Raw genomic sequence first — 19,456 nt, 5'->3', positions numbered from 1 at the left:
ATTTTTATAATAATTCTATCTAGGAGATATTATTTGGAGAAGGCAATGGCACCCCACTCCAGTACTCTTGCCTGGAAAATCCAATGGATGGAGGAGCCTGGTAGGCTGCAGTCCATGGGGTCGCTATGGGTTGGACACTACTGAGTGACTTCACTTTGACTTTTCACTTTCATGCATTGGAGAAGGAAATGGCAACCCACTCCAGTGTTCTTGCCTGGAGAATCCCAGGGATGGGGGAGCCTGGTGGGCTGCCATCTATGGGGTCGCACAGAGTTGGACACAACTGAAGTGACTTAGCAGCAGCAGCAAGAGATATTATTAAAGGACTTCTCAGGTGGTGTAGTGGTAAAGAATCCACCTGCCAATGCAAGAGATGTAGGTTTGATCCCTCGGTCAAGAAGGTCCCCTAAAGTAAGAAATGGCAACCCTCTTCAGTATCCTTGCCTGGAAAATCCCATGGACAGAGGGGCCTGGCAGGTGCAGTCCATAGGGTTGCAATAAGTCAGACATGACTGAGCACATATGCACTGATATTATTATGCCAATTTTAGAGATTATAAAATTTGACTTAAAAAATATTACTTAATCTAGCCACATCACAGTTAGAAAAATGCTCTGCTGACAAAATGCTATGTGCTGAGATTACAACATATGTAACTCTGACTGTAAGGCATATGATCTTAACTATATATTAAATAATCAGTGATTATTTTTTAAAATAGGCTGACCAATATTTAAATCTCTTGGGTACAAATCTTACTTCCTCAGATGCAGATTAAAGAACATTTAGAGCTGTCATATACTGTCTGAACCACATATAATGACACCTAATAGGAACATTCTCTCTCCTTTTTCAGTTGTCTGTATTTTTCCAAAAGCTTATTTTCCTTTCCAAGACTCCAAAATAGGAAAGCATTATCATGTGTGTATTGCACATTTTTTACTCAGAGTTCTATCTGAGCATGTTACTCTATGCTCTTTGGCTATTTGACAGGATGGATAATTCTCTTGCCAAGTCTGCAGTCCCCAGGAAATGTCCTCTACTCTTTGCTTGGTCTTAATCTTCAGATTCTAACTCAGACTTACCCCACAGTCAGTGTTCATGGAGTCTTTTGTCCCTTCCTGAGACCACCCTTCTTTAATGCCAGAGGATTAGAAGGGAATATGGAATTCTCCAGGCAAAAACACTGGAGGTTGCCATTCCCTTCTCTAGGGGATCTTCCTGACCCAGGGATTAAACCTGGGTCTCCTGCATTGCAGTTGGATTCTTCACCATCTGAGCTACCAGGAAAGCTTCAAAAGGGCATCGGATAGATTCCAAGTAATGACAGGAGACTGAGTGAGCATCAAAGAGGTCATTTCAGTAAGAAATGTAATCATGATACACTTCTACAGTGAAGTGCAGTTGGTATGTTGCCATGCCCTCCTCCAGGGAATCTTCCCAACCCAGAGATTAAACTTCATAGGGACAATTTAACTTAATTTTCATTGAATCTTTTGACAGATTGTTTAACTGTTACTAAACCTATCATTTAACTGTTTATCACTTTTGCCATACTGTGGTGTCTTAAATTATTTGTTCATTTCCTTTGCTATATAGTATTCCATTAAATGAATATGCCACAATTTATTTGACAATTTTGTTGATAGGCATTTTCCCAGGTGGCACTAGTGGTAAGGAGCCTGCCTGCCAATGCAGGAGACCTAAGACATGTGGATTTGATCCCTGGGTCAGGAACATCCCCTGGAGGAAGAAATGGCAATCCACTCCAGTAGTCTTGCCTGGAGAGTCACGTGGATAGGAAAGCCTGGTGGGCTACAGTCCATAGGGTTGCACAGAGTCAGACATGACTGAAGCAACTCAGCACAGTACAGGGCTGTTTTCCATTTGGGGTTGTTATACGAATTATGCAGCTATGAAATTCTTGTGCATGTCTGTTACTGGACATGTGTATGCATTTATATAGGTATATATTTAGGAGTGGAATTTCTGTGTCAGTAGATATGTTTACATTTAACTTTAGCATATATGACAAATTATTTTCCAAGAGGTTGTTTCGATTTATCCTCCATCAGCCTTTTATGATAGTTCCCAGTGCTTCTCCTCTTCAACTTGGCATTGTCAATCTTCTTAGTTATTTTGGTGGGGGTGCCCTATCATCTTTTTTTGTGGTTTGAATTTGTATTTCCATAATGATTACTAAAGTTAAGCATTCTTTCAAATATTTTCAGACCCTTTTTATGTTCCCTTTGTTGCAGAGAAGAACCAACTCTGACTCCATGTTGGAACTGTTTCTTTGACTTGGTTTTCATTGCTTTTGTTATTGTAATCATACTTAATAGCTTGCCCCAGAGGACCCTGCCCCTACACCTGCCTGTAAACTAAAGTGCCTTTGTTCAGCTCAAAAGAGAGATAATCCGACCCTGCTCACCTGTGAATAGAAGAGAATTAACACGCCTCTTCCAAAGGCTGGTCATTCCCTTGGCGATGTTTTGCAAGACTGAAGACCCTTTCACTTTACTTCCCACTGCTTCTCCCTCTCTGTGCTGCCTTTTGACTTTAGTTCCCTATTGCTTCTTTCCCTCTGACTCTGCAAAAGAAACTTGCATCCAGACCCTGACAAGATGGTTATTTTGAGGTGGTAGTCTGCCATCTTCTCCATCAGTCAGCTCCCTGAATAAAGTCCCATCATTGTCTTAAACCCCTGTCTTGGATTTATTGACCTATTGTGTGGTAAGCAGAGTGAGTGTGGACTCAGTAAATAACATTATCATATTAGAAGAATTATGGTTTATCCTGCGATCACAAGGCTGTTTTAATAGATGATATTCTAGATGCTTTCCTGTTAAGTTTTTAACTTTTAATTATATAATTCATCTGAAATTGATTTTTATGTATGGTATAAAGAAGAGATCAAGTTTCTTTTATTTCCATATGTGTAGCCTGTTGATTCAGCACCATTTATTGAAAAACCTGTTCTCCATTGCTCTCCAGTGCCACTCATACCACAATTCAAGCAGCGCTGTATGTGTGCATCTGCTTCTGAACTGTATTTTCTATTCTATAATGGATTTAGCTATCTTTACAAAATTCCACACTCTTAATTACTGTAGCTTTAAAAGTAAGTCTTAAAGTCTGGTGTAGCAACACTTACCTCTATTTTCTTCTTTTTCAGTCTGGACTTAACTATTCTTGGCTTTTTGCATTTGCATACAAAGTTTAGGATTCGCTTGTCAATTTCCACACTCATATAGTGATTGAATTAAATTGATAAATAAATTTGGTGACAACTGATATCTTTATACTGAAAGTTAGTCACTCAGTCATGTCTGACTCTTTGCAATCCCATGAACTGTAGCCTGCTAGGCTTCTCTGTCCATGAAATTTTCCAGGCAAGAGTACTGGAGTGAATTGCCAATTCCTTCTCCAGGAGAACTTCCTGACCCAGGGATTAAACTTGGGTCTCTTGCATTGTAAGCAGATTCTTTATTGTTTGAGCCACCAAGGAAGCTCATCTTTAAACTATTGTTTTGTAATCCATGAACATGATATATTTCTCCATTTGCTCAGTTTTCTTTAGCCTTTTAAAATAATGTTTTATAGTTTTGTTAGGAATTTTCACATATTTGTTAGGTTTATTCCCAGATATTTAATATGTTCCATGCTACATTAAATATTGTACTCATAAAATTTAATTTTCTAATTCTTTGGTTGGTACATAGGAATAAAGATGACATTTGATATTGACCTGGCATTCTGAAGCCTTACTAAACTCTTGCAACAATTCTAATAACTTTCTGTAGATTCCTTTAAATATCCTACATAAACCATCAAACCGTTTGCAAATATCACAAATCTTCATTTCCAATCTCTACAATTATTTATTTATTTACCTTATTTTAGTGGCTTGGATCTTTAGCACAATAGCAGCATATATGAAGTTAGAAGGAATATAAATATCCATGATAGTAAATATTGTGCTTTTTCTACATACATGTATAATATATATGCACATGTTTACATACATACAGCAGATATACAACAATGCAGTATATGTCATGTATATATATATATATGTAAAGTGGTTAATACTATGTTTTTTATTTCTGCAATTCCCTTTAATATGGCCTATGCCTATGATTTGCTTCAACTAATAGAATGCAACAGGTGTGACGGTATGTACCATCCAAAGCTAGACTTAAGGAATTTGCTGGAGCCAGCCATCATGCTATGAGCCAAGCTGTGTGGAGAGGCTAAGAGAAGGAGAATGGTCTGATCTTCTGGTCCATAGCTAGAACTTCCTGCTAGCCGTATGAATGGGCCATCCTGAGCATGGTACATTGAATTTAATGACCACACTGCTACCTGATACCACAGGGAGAGAAGATGACTCAGTTCAGCTTATATTGTAGAATTGTGAAAGATAATCAGAAGTTGATTATCACCAGATGGTCAATACCAAAATCAGATTGATTATATTCTTTACAGCCAAAGATGGAGAAGCTCTATACAGTCAGCAAAAAAAGACCAGGAGCTGACTGTGGCTCAGATCATGAACTCCTTATTGCCAAATTCAGACTGAAATTGAAAAAAGTAGGGAAAACCACTAGACCATTCAGGTATGACCTAAATCAAATCCCTTATGAGTACACAGTGGAAGTGACAAATATATTCAAGGGACTAGATCTGACAGATAGAGTGCCTGAAGAACTGGGGACAGAGGTTCATGACATTGTATAGGAGGCAGTGATCAAAACCGTCCCCAAGAAAAAGAATTGGAAAAAGGCAAAATGGTTGTCTGAGGAGGCCTTACAAACAGCTATGGAAAGAAGAGAAGCAAAAAGCAAAGGAGAAAAGGCAAGATATTCCCATTGGAATGCAGAGTTCCAAAGAATAGCAAAGAGAGATAAGAAAGCCTTCTTCAGTGATCAATACAAAGAAATAGAGGGAAACAATAGAATGGGAAGGTCTAGAGACCTTTTCAAGAAAATTAGAGATACCAAGGGAACTTTGCGTGCAAAGATGGGCACGATAAAGGACAGAAATGGTATGGACCTAACAGAAGCAGAAGATATTAAGAAGAGGTGGCAAGAATACACAGAAGAACTATACAAAAAAAATCTTCCTGACTCAGATAATCACGATGGTGTGATCACTCACCTAGAGCCAGACATCCTGGAATGCAAAGTCAAGTGGGCCTTAGAAAGCATCACTACGAACAAAGCTAGTGGAGGTGATGGAATTCCAGTTGAGCTATTTCAAATCCTAAAAGACGAGGTGGTGAAAGTGGTGCACTCAATATGCCAGCAAATTTGGAAAACTCAGCAGTGGCCACAGGGCTGGAAAAGGTCAGTTTTCATTCCAATCCCAAAGAAAAGCAATGCCAAAGAATGCTCAAACTACCGCACAATTGCACCATCTCACATGCTAGCAAAGTAATGCTAAAAATTCTCCAAGCCTGGCTTCAGCAATATGTGAACCGTGAACTTCCAGATGTTCAAGCTGGTTTTAGAAAAGGCAGAGGAACCAGAGATCAAATTGCCAACATCCGCTGGATCATGGAAAAAGCAAGAGAGTTCCAGAAAAGCATCTATTTCTGCTTTATTGACTAAGCCAAAGCCTTTGACTGTGTGGATCGCAGCAAACTGTGAAAAATTCTTAAAGTGATGGGAATACAGACCACCTGACCTGCCTCCTGAAAAATCTATATGCAGGTCAAGAAGCAACAGTTAGAACTGGATATGGAACAACAGACTGGTTTCAAATTGGGAAAGGAGTTCGTCAAGACTGTATATTGCCACCCTGCTTATTTAACTTATATGCAGACTACATCATGAGAAACGCTTGACTAGATGAAGCACAAGCTGGAATAAAGATTGTTGGGAGAAATATCAATAACCTCAGATGTGCAGATGACACCACACTTATGGCAGAAAACAAAGAAGAACTAAAGAGCCTCTTGATGAAAGTGAAAGAGGAGAGTAAAAAGTTGGCTTAAAACTCAACATTCAGAAAACTAAGATCATGGCCCATCGGTCCCATCACTTCATGGGAAATAGATGGGGAAACAGTGGAAAAAGTGATAGACTTTATTTTGGGGGCTCCAAAATCACTGCAGGTGGTGACTGCAGCCATGAAACTAAAAGATGCTTGCTCCTTGGAAGAAAAGTTATGGCCAACCTAGACAGCATATTAAAAAGCAGAGACATTACTTTGCCAACAAAGGTTCGTCTAGTCAAGGCTATGGTTTTTCCAGTAATCATGTATGAATGTGAGAGTTGGACTATAAAGAAAGCAGAGGGCCGAAGAATTGATGCTTTTGAACTGTAGTGTTGGAGAAGATTCTTGAGAGACCCTTGGACAGCATGGAGATCCAACCAGTCCATCCTAAAGGAAATCAGTCCTGAATATTCATTGGAAGGACTGATGCTGAAGCTGAAACTCCAATACTTTGTCCATCTGATGCAAAGAACTGACTCATATGAAAAGACCCTGATGCTGGGAAAGATTGAGGGCAGGAGGAGAAGGGGATGACAGAAGATGAAATATTTGGAAGGCATCACCAACTCAATGTACATGAGTCTGAGTAAACTCAGGGAGTTGTGATGGACAGGGAGGCGTGGTGTGCTGCATTCCATGGGTTTGCTAAGAGTCAGACACGACTGAGCGACTGAACTGAACTGAATCAAAATTTGCTTTTTCTTTAAACCACAAAATGTTGATGTGGCTTGTAATATCATATCATTTACCAGAACAGAAGCTGGCATTCAAGAACTGAGTGAATTCATAAATACATGACACCCATCCCCATGCCACATATATACACCTTTTAAAACATAGTGTTGAGATGTAATGTTGATTACCTGGATATGTTTGTCAAATTTTCATATTAGGAAGGAAAAAGCTAATTTTAGATTAATGAACGATATCATGGATGAAAATTAGCTGGATTGTTGTAAAAGAATTGGAAACTCTTGGACACACTTTGAGCCCTCTAATGCAATTACCAGTTACATACGTCTCTGAACATGGAGCTATCAATTAAATTTGGCCTGTAACAGACATCTTTGTTATTTCTATAGAAAGTTAAGGTGATTTCTATTACAGAATTAGGCTATATATCTCTCACATAATATAAAATCAGAAATGAGCATGAATGGATATTGTATTTTATGGAGTTTAGCTGTAGTTTTGAGTCCTTATTTTTATGGAATTTCTCAAAAACAAAATTAGATTTAAGCCCTTTTCCTCTTGGTTGTTTTTCCATAGAAATAGAAAAGTTTTCTTATAAATCACAAGGAAGATGCTCAGTAACTACTGCTTAAAGAAAAAAGTTACAAAAGAAACCAGGGGCGAGGGCACAGACCAAAAAGAAAGAAGCAGAGAAAAAAAGTTAGGTGTTTAGAATTTTAAAAAATCCCAGATAGATTTTATGATATGCTCCAATTTTTTTCACTGACACAATTGCCTCTTGCATAAAAAATATGGGTTTTCTTGAGGAGGTTACAAACAGGTTCTTCCAATTTTCATTTTCTCTCTGGTGTGAAACCAGTATACTTTTTAACAGTGACAGACCCTTCATACTTTATACACTTTTCATTTTAAAGAAGAAGAAAAATTCAAGAAACCAAAGGAATATCAATAGTTATTTGACATCATAAAAGACTAAACTTTCAAGAAAATAAACATCAAAGCCTTTATTATTTTTGATAGAATAGCATCTATCTCACTTCCAAAGAGGAAGCCAACACTGGGACACATGAGATTTTTAGCATTTAAATATACACAATGTATTTCAGCATGTATTGCCCAAGGACAAAAACTTTCTCCTCCATAAACAAAATAAAATATTACACCATGTAAACTTAACACTGACAATTCACTAATTTGTCATATAGTTTATATGCAAATTTCCCCAATTGTTCCAATGGTATCTTTGATAACTTTTCTGCTGTTGTTTTATTTGATTCAAAATCCAACCAAGAATCATATGTTACATTTCACTTGTCATGTCTTTCTGGTTTCTTTAATCTAGTATGATTTTCCATTCTTTTTGTGTCTTTCATTCATGATATTGGCATTTTTAAAAAACATCCAGCTGATTGTGCTAAAAAATACTCTTATTTTGGATTGAAAGAATCCAAGTTAAACTTTTTTTTTGGTGGAAATATTTTATAGGTGATAAGATTTCCCTGCCTCAAAATTTCCTTGCTAAATTTGATCATTTGGGTTCAGGTGGTATTGATCAGACTTTTCCATTGTACTGAATATATACCCTGTAAAGTGACACTTTGACCCAGTGAATATCTTGTTCCCCGGCGTTTCTACGCCCATTGGTTTTCTTGCTTGTGCCAATAGTTATTGCAGTGGATGCAGTGCAGTGGTTTTCTAATTCTATTGTCTGAGCAATTTTTTCATTTTTATATTGGGTTATGGTAGTACATGGGCTTCCAAGGTGGTGCCCGTGGTAAAGAATCTGCCTGCCAATGCAGCAGATGCAAGAGACGTGGGTTCCATCCCTAAATTGGGAAAATCCCCTGGATTAGGAAATGGCAACCCACTCCAGTATTCTTGCTTGGAAAATCCCATGGGCAGAGGAGCCTGGTGGGCTACAGTCCGTGTGGCCACAAAGAGTCGGACATGACTGAGTGACTGAACACGCACACACACACACACACACACACACGCGTGCACAGTGTAGTACACATGCTACTTAGGATGGTCTAAAATCCTTGCCCCTGTCTAACAGTATCCCAATTTTCTTTAGGAAACCACTGCTCCCCTATTCTCCTCCATGTGATTTGGAGCTCCTCTTTAACACTGACGATGGACCCCGATTGCAGTCTAATCCCACTTGTCTGGCCATAATATGTGCTATAAGAATGCATTTCATCTCAAGCAATTGATGAGATCAATGACTATATGTTTGCTGAAACTTCTTCAAAAAATTTTTCTCTTTCACAGGAAGCACCAGAGGTAACCATGACTCTTTCCCAGAAACTTCATTCTAGGTGTCTAAATTGCCCTTTTGACGACCCATCAAGTACCACTGTTACAGGTTTAATTGTGTTTTTTTAAAATTCATCCATTGGAGTCCTAATCCTCTACTGATAAGATTGTATTTGGAAATAGGGCCTTTAAACAGATAATTATAGTAAAATGAGGTCATGTGGGTAAATTCTAATCCAATGTGACTAGAGTCTTTATAAAAAGAAGAGATTATGACACAGACATACACAGAATAACCATGTGAAGATGAAGGGAGAAGATAGACATCTACAAGCCAAGGAAAGAGGCCTCAGAATAAAACCAACCCTGCTGGTACCGTCATCTTGGACTTCTACTCTCTGAAACTGTGAGGAAATAATTTCTTCTGTTTAAGTTGCCTGATCTGTGGCACTTTGTTATGGCAGCCCTAGCAAATTAAGTCATCTTGATGCGAAGTGTGAAACCGATGGCAAGACTCCTGCACTAAGGGAATACCCAGTGTAATCTGAGGGTCAAAGCAAAGCTACAGAAGGTAGAGCAGAGAAATACAGGGAACTAGCTCTTGATTTACAGTAAAGAAGCCAATCCTCCTGCAAAATATTGAATTAAGGAACCAGTAAATTCTTTTTTCTAAACTATGTATAAAATAGATAAATATAAAAAACTAACGAGAACCTACTGTATAGCCTAGGAAACCCTACTTAGCGCTTTATGGTGACCCAGATGGGAAGGAAATCCAAAAAAGAGGGGATATATGTATATGTATAGCTGATTCACTTTGCTGTATAGTAGAAACGAACACAATATTGTCAAGTAACTATACTCCAATAAAAATTAATTTCAAAAAAGAATTGGATATTTTTAAAATTAGTTTTTTCATAAACAGGTAACTTTATTGAGTGCTTAAAAAATCAAATGGGCAGTAAATAACTTATCCAGAACTTTAACAAAAATAAACCAATTTAAATTGAATGTATCTTCCTCAAAATACAGGTTCCCATGACATGTGAGGTATAGCCCAACAGTCCAGCCCCTTCCTGCATATCCGAGAGTTGCTAACCAGCCACAGATTATCTAGTTACACAGGGACAGACAAGTTCTTAGGAGGAGTCAGATGGAGTAGCTCAAGAGTTTCCATGGGAAAGGGTGAGCTAGTCTGGTGACCATTGGCGCGGGGCGGGGGTGAGGAGTCAGTGAAGCTTCATGTAATGGATGTGATCTTTCTTACAAACAGAGGCAGAGGTGTGGTTCTGTTTACAAGCATTGTACTTCACCTGAGTATTGTCAAAGTTCAGTGAATAGAAACTGAAGAGGAAAATGTGTAGAATTTTGCTTTGCCCTTTGTTCACTGACAGCTCTCTTGTTCCTAATTTCTCCATCACATTGTACCTTCTGTTCTTACGATCAGTTATCAAACTTATTACTGTTTCAATGGCAAGGTGTGAGCATGAATTGAACAATCTGTAAGTTGTTTCAAATTTCTTAAAGCAAAATCTCTGACCTCTAGTTACAGGTTTTGATCTGCATTTTTCTTAGTTAATGCATTTGTGATGGCACTTTAAAGGTAAGTAATTGGGTGAATTAAAGGCATACTGTAAAGATTTACTGAGAATATGTGTTTGTTTTAGCTTCCCATGCTAATTAACAATAAATATATGAATCTGAAAGATTCATCTATGAAATTAATTTTCTCTCTACTATGCTAATATTTCATACTTTTAATGAAAATGACTATTCAAAGTTTACTAAAATTCCTAGATTTAACTTTGGATAACACAGAGAATTTCCATTATCTTTTGATTAAGCATTAATTTTTATTAAAAAATAGGTATTTCTCATAGTGGTTTTGATTTGCATTTCTCTGATAATGAGTGATGTTGAGCATCTTTTCATGTGTTTGTTAGCCATCTGTATGTCTTCTTTGGAGAAATGTCTATTTAGTTCTTTGGCCCATTTTTTGATTGGGTCATTTATTTTTCTGGAGTTGAGCTGTAGGAGTTGCTTGTATATTTTTGAGATTAGTTGTTTGTCAGTTGCTTCATTTGCTATTATTTTCTCCCATTCTGAAGGCTGCCTTTTCACCTTGCTAATAGTTTCCTTTGTTGTGCAGAAGCTTTTAAGTTTAATTAGGTCCCATTTGTTTATTTTTGCTTTTATTTCCAATATTCTGGGAGGTGGGTCATAGAGGACCCACTGCTGGGCATATACACTGAGGAAACCAGAAGGGAAAGAGACACGTGTACCCCAATGTTCATCGCAGCACTGTTTGTAATAGCCAGGACATGGAAGCAACCTAGATGCCCATCAGCAGATGAATGGATAAGAAAGCTGTGGTACATATACACAATGGAGTATTACTCAGCCATTAAAAAGAATACATTTGAATCAGTTCTAATGAGGTGGATGAAACTGGAACCTATTATACAGAGTGAAGTAAGCCAGAAAGAAAAACACCAATACAGTATACTAACACATATATATGGAATTTAGAAAGATGGTAACAATAACCCTGTGTACAAGACAGCAAAAGAGACACTGATGTATAGATCAGTCTGATGGACTCTGTGGGAGAGGGAGAGGGTGGGGAGATTTGGGAGAATGGCATTGAAACATGTATAATATCATGTATGAAACGAGTCGCCAGTCCAGGTTTGATGCACGATACTGGATGCTTGGGGCTGGTGCACTGGGACGATCCAGAGGGAGGGTATGGGGAGGGAGGAGGGAGGAGGGTTCGGGATGGGGAACACATGTATACCTGTGGCGGATTCATTTTGATATTTGGCAAAACTAATACAATATTGTAAAGTTTAAAAATAAAATAAAATTAAAAAAAATAAAAAATAGGTATTTCTTTATTTGCCTTATCATACTGTTCAGACAGAGGATGAGATGGTTTGATGGCATTGTTGACCCAATGCACATGAGTTTGAGCAAACTACAGGCAATAGTGAAGGTCAGGGAAGCCTGGAATGGTACAGTTCATGGGGTTACAGAGTCAGACACAACTTAGCAACTGAGCAACAACAACAATCATTTCTTTGGTTACATATATAAAAATTTACCATTTTGAGAAGAATTTTTACTACAGACAAATAAATAGAACACCTTATTAAAGCTCCTAAAAGTCAAAGAAAGAGACTTATCAATCTAATACACATTTTGAGATTTACGAGTTTCATCTAGAGCCAGTACCTGGTGGAATAGATGGAAAACCTCAAAGATGTCAGAGTCATTTCAGTTCCTAGCAGACCCATGCCAACATCTTCATTTTATGACCCTTTCTGTCTCCTTAGGGAAAGTAACATATATACTAGTTGGTTTTAGGAGGCTCTGTGGTTGATAGCATAATTGCTTGGATAGGCTATCCATTTTTGCTTTGGTAAATGGGTGAAATATCAATTAGCAGAATGCTCTTGGGATCTAAATTCCTCATATAATAATTGTGCCTAGGTGAAGTTGTTGCAGGATATTAAATTCCACAAGGTTAGGCTGCTAATTAAAAGGTGTATCTTATTTTAAACAAGTTCAAAATGTGAAAAATTTCTCTCCCAAATATTTAAGTGGGTAAGCCTTAAAAAATAATCACAATGGAATGTGCCCAACTCCACAGGTGCAACTCAGTATCCATGGATAATTCAGCAGCCCCTCTAATTTTTTCCCTGAAAGTCAGTCTTCTCCCTTCATCTCCCTAGCCCCCACCACAATGCATTTTCCTCACTGTAGTCAACGTATCTTTGTAAAAATGTGTAATCACAAACTAAAACTGTTGTTCAGTCACTCAATTATGTCTGACTCTTTGTGACCCCATGGACTGCAGCTTTCCAGGATTCCCTGTCCTTCACCATCTCCCAAACTTTACTCAAACTAATGTCCATTGAGTTGATGATGCCATCCAACCATCTCATTCTCATCACAAACTAAAACTGTTATCATGGAATAAAAAGGTGATACATAGTGAGGTCTTACCTTGAAGTGTGAAACACATAGGAAATTTCAAGTCAGCCCTTCATTTGAAATTCAAGTGATAATCTGTTAAATAGAGTCATGGAAATTTAAGAGAGGGCCTCTGACTAAGAGAGTTATTCTGACTCTCCCCTAAAAAAATTGCCTGGGTTTGCAACCTTAAGCCTCTACTTTCTGAGGCCATCTGTGGAAGTTTGCTGAGAATGCCCTTCCAGTAGCTTTCTCTGTATTCCTCTTTCCTCCTGAGCCATTTGACTCCAATCAACCAGTCGTTAGCATCCCCTCCTCCCATGACCCTTCCCCACCAGCTCTGGCACAAGGGCTCTTCTGACTTCAGGTTTCATTGAAAGATGAGGTGGGAGTAGGGTTGAGCCCTTTGGATCCTGAGAGAGGAGGAGGGAATTGTGTTCGTGGACCCTCACCATTTCTGGTCTCAAGTTGGATTCACTAAAACAAACATTTACCGTTTGCGATTCCTTACCTCTCCTATTTTTTATAATCCTGAAAGAATTGTTGTATTTATTCCCTTAGCCTTGAATTACATCACACTGCTATCATGCCGTTCCCAGACTTACTAGTTCTTATAACTTGGTCTATAAGACTATGTAATCAAATTCCTGCCATCTCTTCCATTTTCTTCTCAGCCCATTTTCCTGTCACCTCTGTGCTCTAGCTTTATTAGACTTGGCTCATTTTGAACAGTTAACTACAGCAAAGTCTTCCTAAATATTTGTGCTTAGAATGATTTCCTAACACCTCATCCTACTTACTTCACCCTGAACTCCTCTCTCTCTTTCAGGAGCCATCCTAACTACTACTCTCTGAGGCAACCCCCCTGAGAGACTAGACTTTATTCCCCTGTACATGTTCTGGAGAATCCTATGAAACTCCTTTATAGCAAATATCTTTAAAGAAAGCTTTTTATTACAAGTTTATAATTTCAAACTTTCAGAGAAGTTGTAAGAATAGTAAGCAAAACTGTTTTTAACCAAGATTCAACTTTTGTTAATATTTTGTCCCATTAGCTTTATCATTTGTATCCTTTTTCCCTCCCCGCTTCTCACTCTCTCACATGCACACAAACATATAACACACACATATACATAATATTGTTTTTCTGAACCACTGCAGATGGTGATTGCAGCCATGAAATTAAAAGACGCTTACACCTTGGAAGGAAAGTTATGACAAACCTAGACAGCATATTAAAAAGCAGAGACATTACTTTGCCAACAAAGGTCTGTTTAGTCAAGGCTATGGTTTTTCCAGTAGTCATGTATGGACGTGAGAGTTGAACTATAAAGAAAGCAGAGGGCCGAAGAATTGATGCTTTTGAACTGTGGTGTTGGAGAAGACTCTTGAGAGTCCCTTGGACTGCAAGGAGATCCAACCAGTCCATCCTAAAGGAGATCAGTCCTGGATGTTCATCGGAAAGACTGATGTTGAAGCTGAAAGTCCAATACTTTGGCCACCTGATGCGAAGAGTTGACTCATTGGAAAAGACCATGTTGCTGGGAAATATTGAGGGCAGGAGGAGAAGGGGACGGCAGAGGATGAGATGGTTGGATGGCATCACCGACTCAATGGACACGGGTTTGGGTAGACTCCGGAAGTTGGTGATGGACAGGGAGGCCTGGCGTGCTGCGGTTCATGGGGTTGCAAAGAGTCAGACATGACTGAACGACTGAACTGAACTGAACGACTTGAGTGTAAATTGCATACATCATAGACTTTTATTCCTAGATGCTTCAGAGTGTATTTCCTTAGAGATATTCTCTTTCATAACCAAAATGTACTTATCAGAGTCAGTAAATCTAACATTAATTCATTACTTTTATTTAATTATTTTTTATGAAATAACAGAAAATATATATTGGTTTCTGCTCCCTGTTTTTGGACAGAGTTCCTTATTATTTCCTAAGTGATAAGAACACTAGGAGCCTCTCTAGTTCCAATATTGATCTTTTATCTCTGTTCCTAACACAGAGCTCCTGAAACACTTATAATCTCCTGGTTTGTAGAACTGTCTTATTCTAATGAGGTGATTCTTGATGGTCTCCTGGATGAGGGCTAATAACTGGAAAGACCAAGCAATGATTAGAAGCTTGGGATTTTCAACCCCACTCTCCAATCTCTTGAGAAGGGGGAAGGGCTGAAAATGAAGTTAAAGATTGATTATGCCTATATGATAGACCTTTATAAAATTCCAGAAATATGGGGTTTGGAGAGCTTCTAGGTTGGTGAACACATGCATGTATTGGGAGAGTGGTGTGCCTGGACAGGGCATGGACCCTTTGCCCCTTTCCCACACACTTTGCCTTACAAATCTCTTTTATCCAGCTGTTCATCTGTATTCCTTTACTGTATATTCTAATAAACTAGTATACCTAAGTAAGTGTCTCCCTGAGTTCTGTGAGCCATTCTCAGAAATTAATTGAATCCGAGGAAGGGGTCATTGGAGCCTCCCAATCTATAATCTTCATCTATGGTCAGAAGTCACACATTTGTGTCTCGTGTCTGAACTATGGGAGCAGCCTTGTAGGAGTGAATCCTTAACCTGTGGGATCTGATGTTATCTCTAGGTAGATAGTGTCAGAATTGAGTCGAATTCTTGGACACCCTGCTTGTAGCTGGGAATTTCTTGGTGGTATAGAGAAAAACCGCTGCACATTTGGTAACCAGAAGTAAAGTGTTTTGTGTGAGTAGTACAGGAGACTCATAGGAAAGAAATACATAGTAGGGAAGACCTAGGTTTTTTTCTATACAGATCGTGGAAAATTGAGCTTCTCCTTCATACTATTTTTGCTCACTCACCTACTAGGACAGGATGCAGTCTAGGCTCATTTAGTTACTCTTTAGTCCAGAAAATATCCACAGATTTTCTTTTGTTTATTAAGAAATTGATATATATTTTTTAAGTCATTTTTTAAAAATAGGCTGATATAATTTTGGTTTTGTCAATGTTTCATCATAGTTAACTTATGTTCCATGGATTTCCTTGATGGCTCAAGCAGTAAAGAATCTGCTTGCAATGCAGGAGACACAGAAGATGAGGGTTCAATCCCTGGGTCAGGAAGATCCCCTGGAGGAGGAAATGGCAACACATTCCAGTATTCTTGCCTGAAAAATGCCATGGACAGAGGATCCAAGCAGGCTACAGCCCATGGGGTTGCAAAGAGTCAACATGACTGAGCTCGTGATGGATGAATGGATGCTTCAAGCGAGACTAGTTTATAAGTGATACTATTAGCAATATCATCGATCTTTCAATTATTTTTTCATGTCTGTTTTCCTTGCAGGATAGAAATCACCAAGAAGGCAGTGACAAGCTTCATTCAATTTACATGTTTAGCTCCAGAACTGACTGTAGGGCCTCCCACATTATAGGTGGTAAATAAACACTTGAATGACTGACTGAAGTGACAAAGTGGATTTTCGCTAACTTGTAGAGCCCTGCTTGAAAGTGAGGTGCAGCTTTGCACTGCTATGCTGAGTTATCTTCTTGCTACTAAATTAAAATGGGTCAGGGCTGGGACCCCAGGCTCCTTGTGTTGATCAAGAAGTAGAGCTAAGCTAGATTTACCTTTTTGTTATAGCTTCCTCATTTTACTGTTGCAAGATGCACAATCTTCAGTGATCAGCAAGCAAGCATGGCCAATTCTGAATAGCCTCAGTGTGAGAGAATGCATATTTCTCTTCATTTTGCCAAGAAAGCTGGAGGCATTTTTTTCCCCCTCAGACAGCAATGAATGCATATTAAACCAACTGTAATTGTCTGCTAAATGTTATTTCATAAACAAGAAAACCAGAGCTAGACTTTTCCAAGCCTTTAAAATACTTGGGATACTAAAAATATCCTGTCAACCTTGAGCACAAAGCTGTCAAGCCAGAAACATTAAGCATTTCTGAAAAAGAATTCGGAGGAGGTTGGTGGAGAAACATTGAAATTCATTGTGAATCTCATTTTTTAAGAATGAGGAGGCAGCTATAACATTGATGTGTATTTATCCTAAATGAAAAGAATGAATGAATTCTACTCACATTTTAGGACACACAACTCAGTGAGATTTTGCACATTATAGAATTTTCTTCTGCTTTTCAGGAGTGTATCTGCAGTTGGTTTGTCAAACAGGTATATATCATTAGAAGGGTGAGATTAAAGCTTAAACACTGAAAGATACGCACATATCTATATGTTTATTTGTCCTGAAGAAATGTTCCTAAATGTGAAAATGTCTCAAAATGGTTTGCAGAGTTTGACAATTTTTTAAAACACTCCCATTTGAAAAGTATCTACAGTAATGAACTGTTAGTCAAAACTAAAACTGAGAAAGAAAGAAAAAAAAGAGGCAGGAATGCTCCTCACTGAAGAGTATTTTCCGCTGGGGAGTCCATTGGCATTCAGTTGTCTCATTTAATTATCCCTTGTGTGATTCAACCATTATTTATGAGCTTCTTCTTGTTCTTAAAGAGCTCTGGGCTCTGCTTGCCAATGTTATGGCATATGAGGAGGCAGGGGTGTGCGTGTGATAATGCATCGGTCCACACTGCTGGCATGTTTTCTATCTGAACTCATCAGCTGCCAAAAGGACGCAGAGCTCTCTCTTTAAAGATAAAACACTAACTGGGGTTTCAACATTGTGTGGGATTTGGCAGGCATCGCATGCTCCTGCATTATTTAGGTAGAATACAGTCCCTAAATGTGCACGGTACATGTTCAATACAAATCATTTGCATGGGATTTATACCAGTTTCTGTCTGGTATTATCTCTGCCACTTGTACTGAGGAAATGGAGTCACAGAAATAGGTTGATGTAATTAATGGAGGTGTTAAACATACAAGCCACTGAAGCATTTTCACACTTTTACTTTGAATCTAAACTTTCCTCCCGTCTTCACCCCCAGTTTGAGTTAAATAATCCATTGTGGATCTGCCTTGCTTTCTGCTGAGTTAGAATATTGGAATGAAATGCAAAATCACTAGAAACATCCCACTAGTTTTTGGATGAAAAATAAAAGAGAGGGGGCAATGACTAACAATGAAAAACACTGAAAAAATCTGGGTGATGAACGTTGCCAGCAGTACAAAACAAACCAGTAGCATTGACTGAGAATACAACATGGAGGTAAATGGTCCTTAATGAAGTTAACAGTGATTTTTATTATTAGTGGCTGAATTTGGCTCCATTTCAGACTAAGTAAGAACTCATCCCTTAATAAAGATTTCTTTTTCTGAAAATTATTGCTTCAGTTAGAAGGAATTGGTACTTAATAGCTTTTAATTAAAAGACCATGTCTAATGAGATTTTTTTTTTCTTTTCCATGGGAAAAGTAGATCCCTAACACTGAAAAATCTCTAATTGACCAGGTCTTGAGGATGCCAGTAAACAAACTGTTTAATAGACATGACTAAGCACATTGTGGTGAACCATTGATTCTGCCAGCCCAGAACTGTTCAGCAAATCATATTCTCAAACTAGACTGGTGTAACGCAATAGATATAGCTATAATCGAAAAAATTAATACACTCTTATTCATTCTTAAAAAGGACTATGAATAACAGAATGTGCATTTTAGTGTCACAGCAATGAGTCACAGCTGTTATTGGACTGATCTAGATGAGTTTCCTTAGATACAGACTACACAGGGAGAAAGAGTTTGCATGTCTAACCACTTCTAAAGAAATATTAATGGCTTCAGTATCATCTTCAAAGAGAGTTCCCTTCCTTCTCACCATTCATAGCATTAAGGTAAGAATCTAACAAAATTTTAAGACAAAAAATTCCATTTACCATTGACACACCTGACATCTGTTAATATAATATGCAGGTTTCCTCCAATCACTGAATGAAAGGTGTATTTCAAACATATGTCAGTGATTTCAAGTTTAACTTATATGCTGTCAGAGATTCCATTATGCAATTAGCCTTTAAGATGAGTTATTTAAGGAAGTTACAAACAAGGCCACGTTTTAAAAGACTCTATAAGCTGATCTCTGTATTAATAATGTAATCTGAAATTTAGACATTGCACCTGTGATCCTTGTTCTACTTTTTCTATGAAATTGAAATTGCTTCAAAAGAATAAGTAGTTATAATGAATAATATTAATATTAATAATGGTAATATCATCATTATTTTCAATTACTTAAATATGTTCTAAACATTTCAATAATAAAGCAACTGTCAGTTAGGGCTTCTTTTTGATTGTAACTTCAAAATGGATAAAAGTCCACATAATTTATAATTATTTGTTTTATAAAACAATAATAATCTTTTGCTATTCATATGTCAAATGTAATTTTTTTATGTAAAACAGCTTTTTTTTTGAACAAGATAAGGTATAAATACTTGAATGAGTAAATAAATAAATTGTGGATAAAATTTTTCTTTCACAAAACAGTTTCAGATCAGATCAGTCACTCAGTCATGTCTGACTCTTTGCGACCCCATGAATCTCAGCACGCCAGGCCTTCCTGTCCATCACCAACTCCCAGAGTTC

Source organism: Bos indicus x Bos taurus, chromosome 8, assembly GCF_003369695.1.
Source record: "Bos indicus x Bos taurus breed Angus x Brahman F1 hybrid chromosome 8, Bos_hybrid_MaternalHap_v2.0, whole genome shotgun sequence".
NCBI lineage: Eukaryota > Metazoa > Chordata > Mammalia > Artiodactyla > Bovidae > Bos > Bos indicus x Bos taurus.
This window is presented reverse-complemented; position numbering follows the sequence as displayed.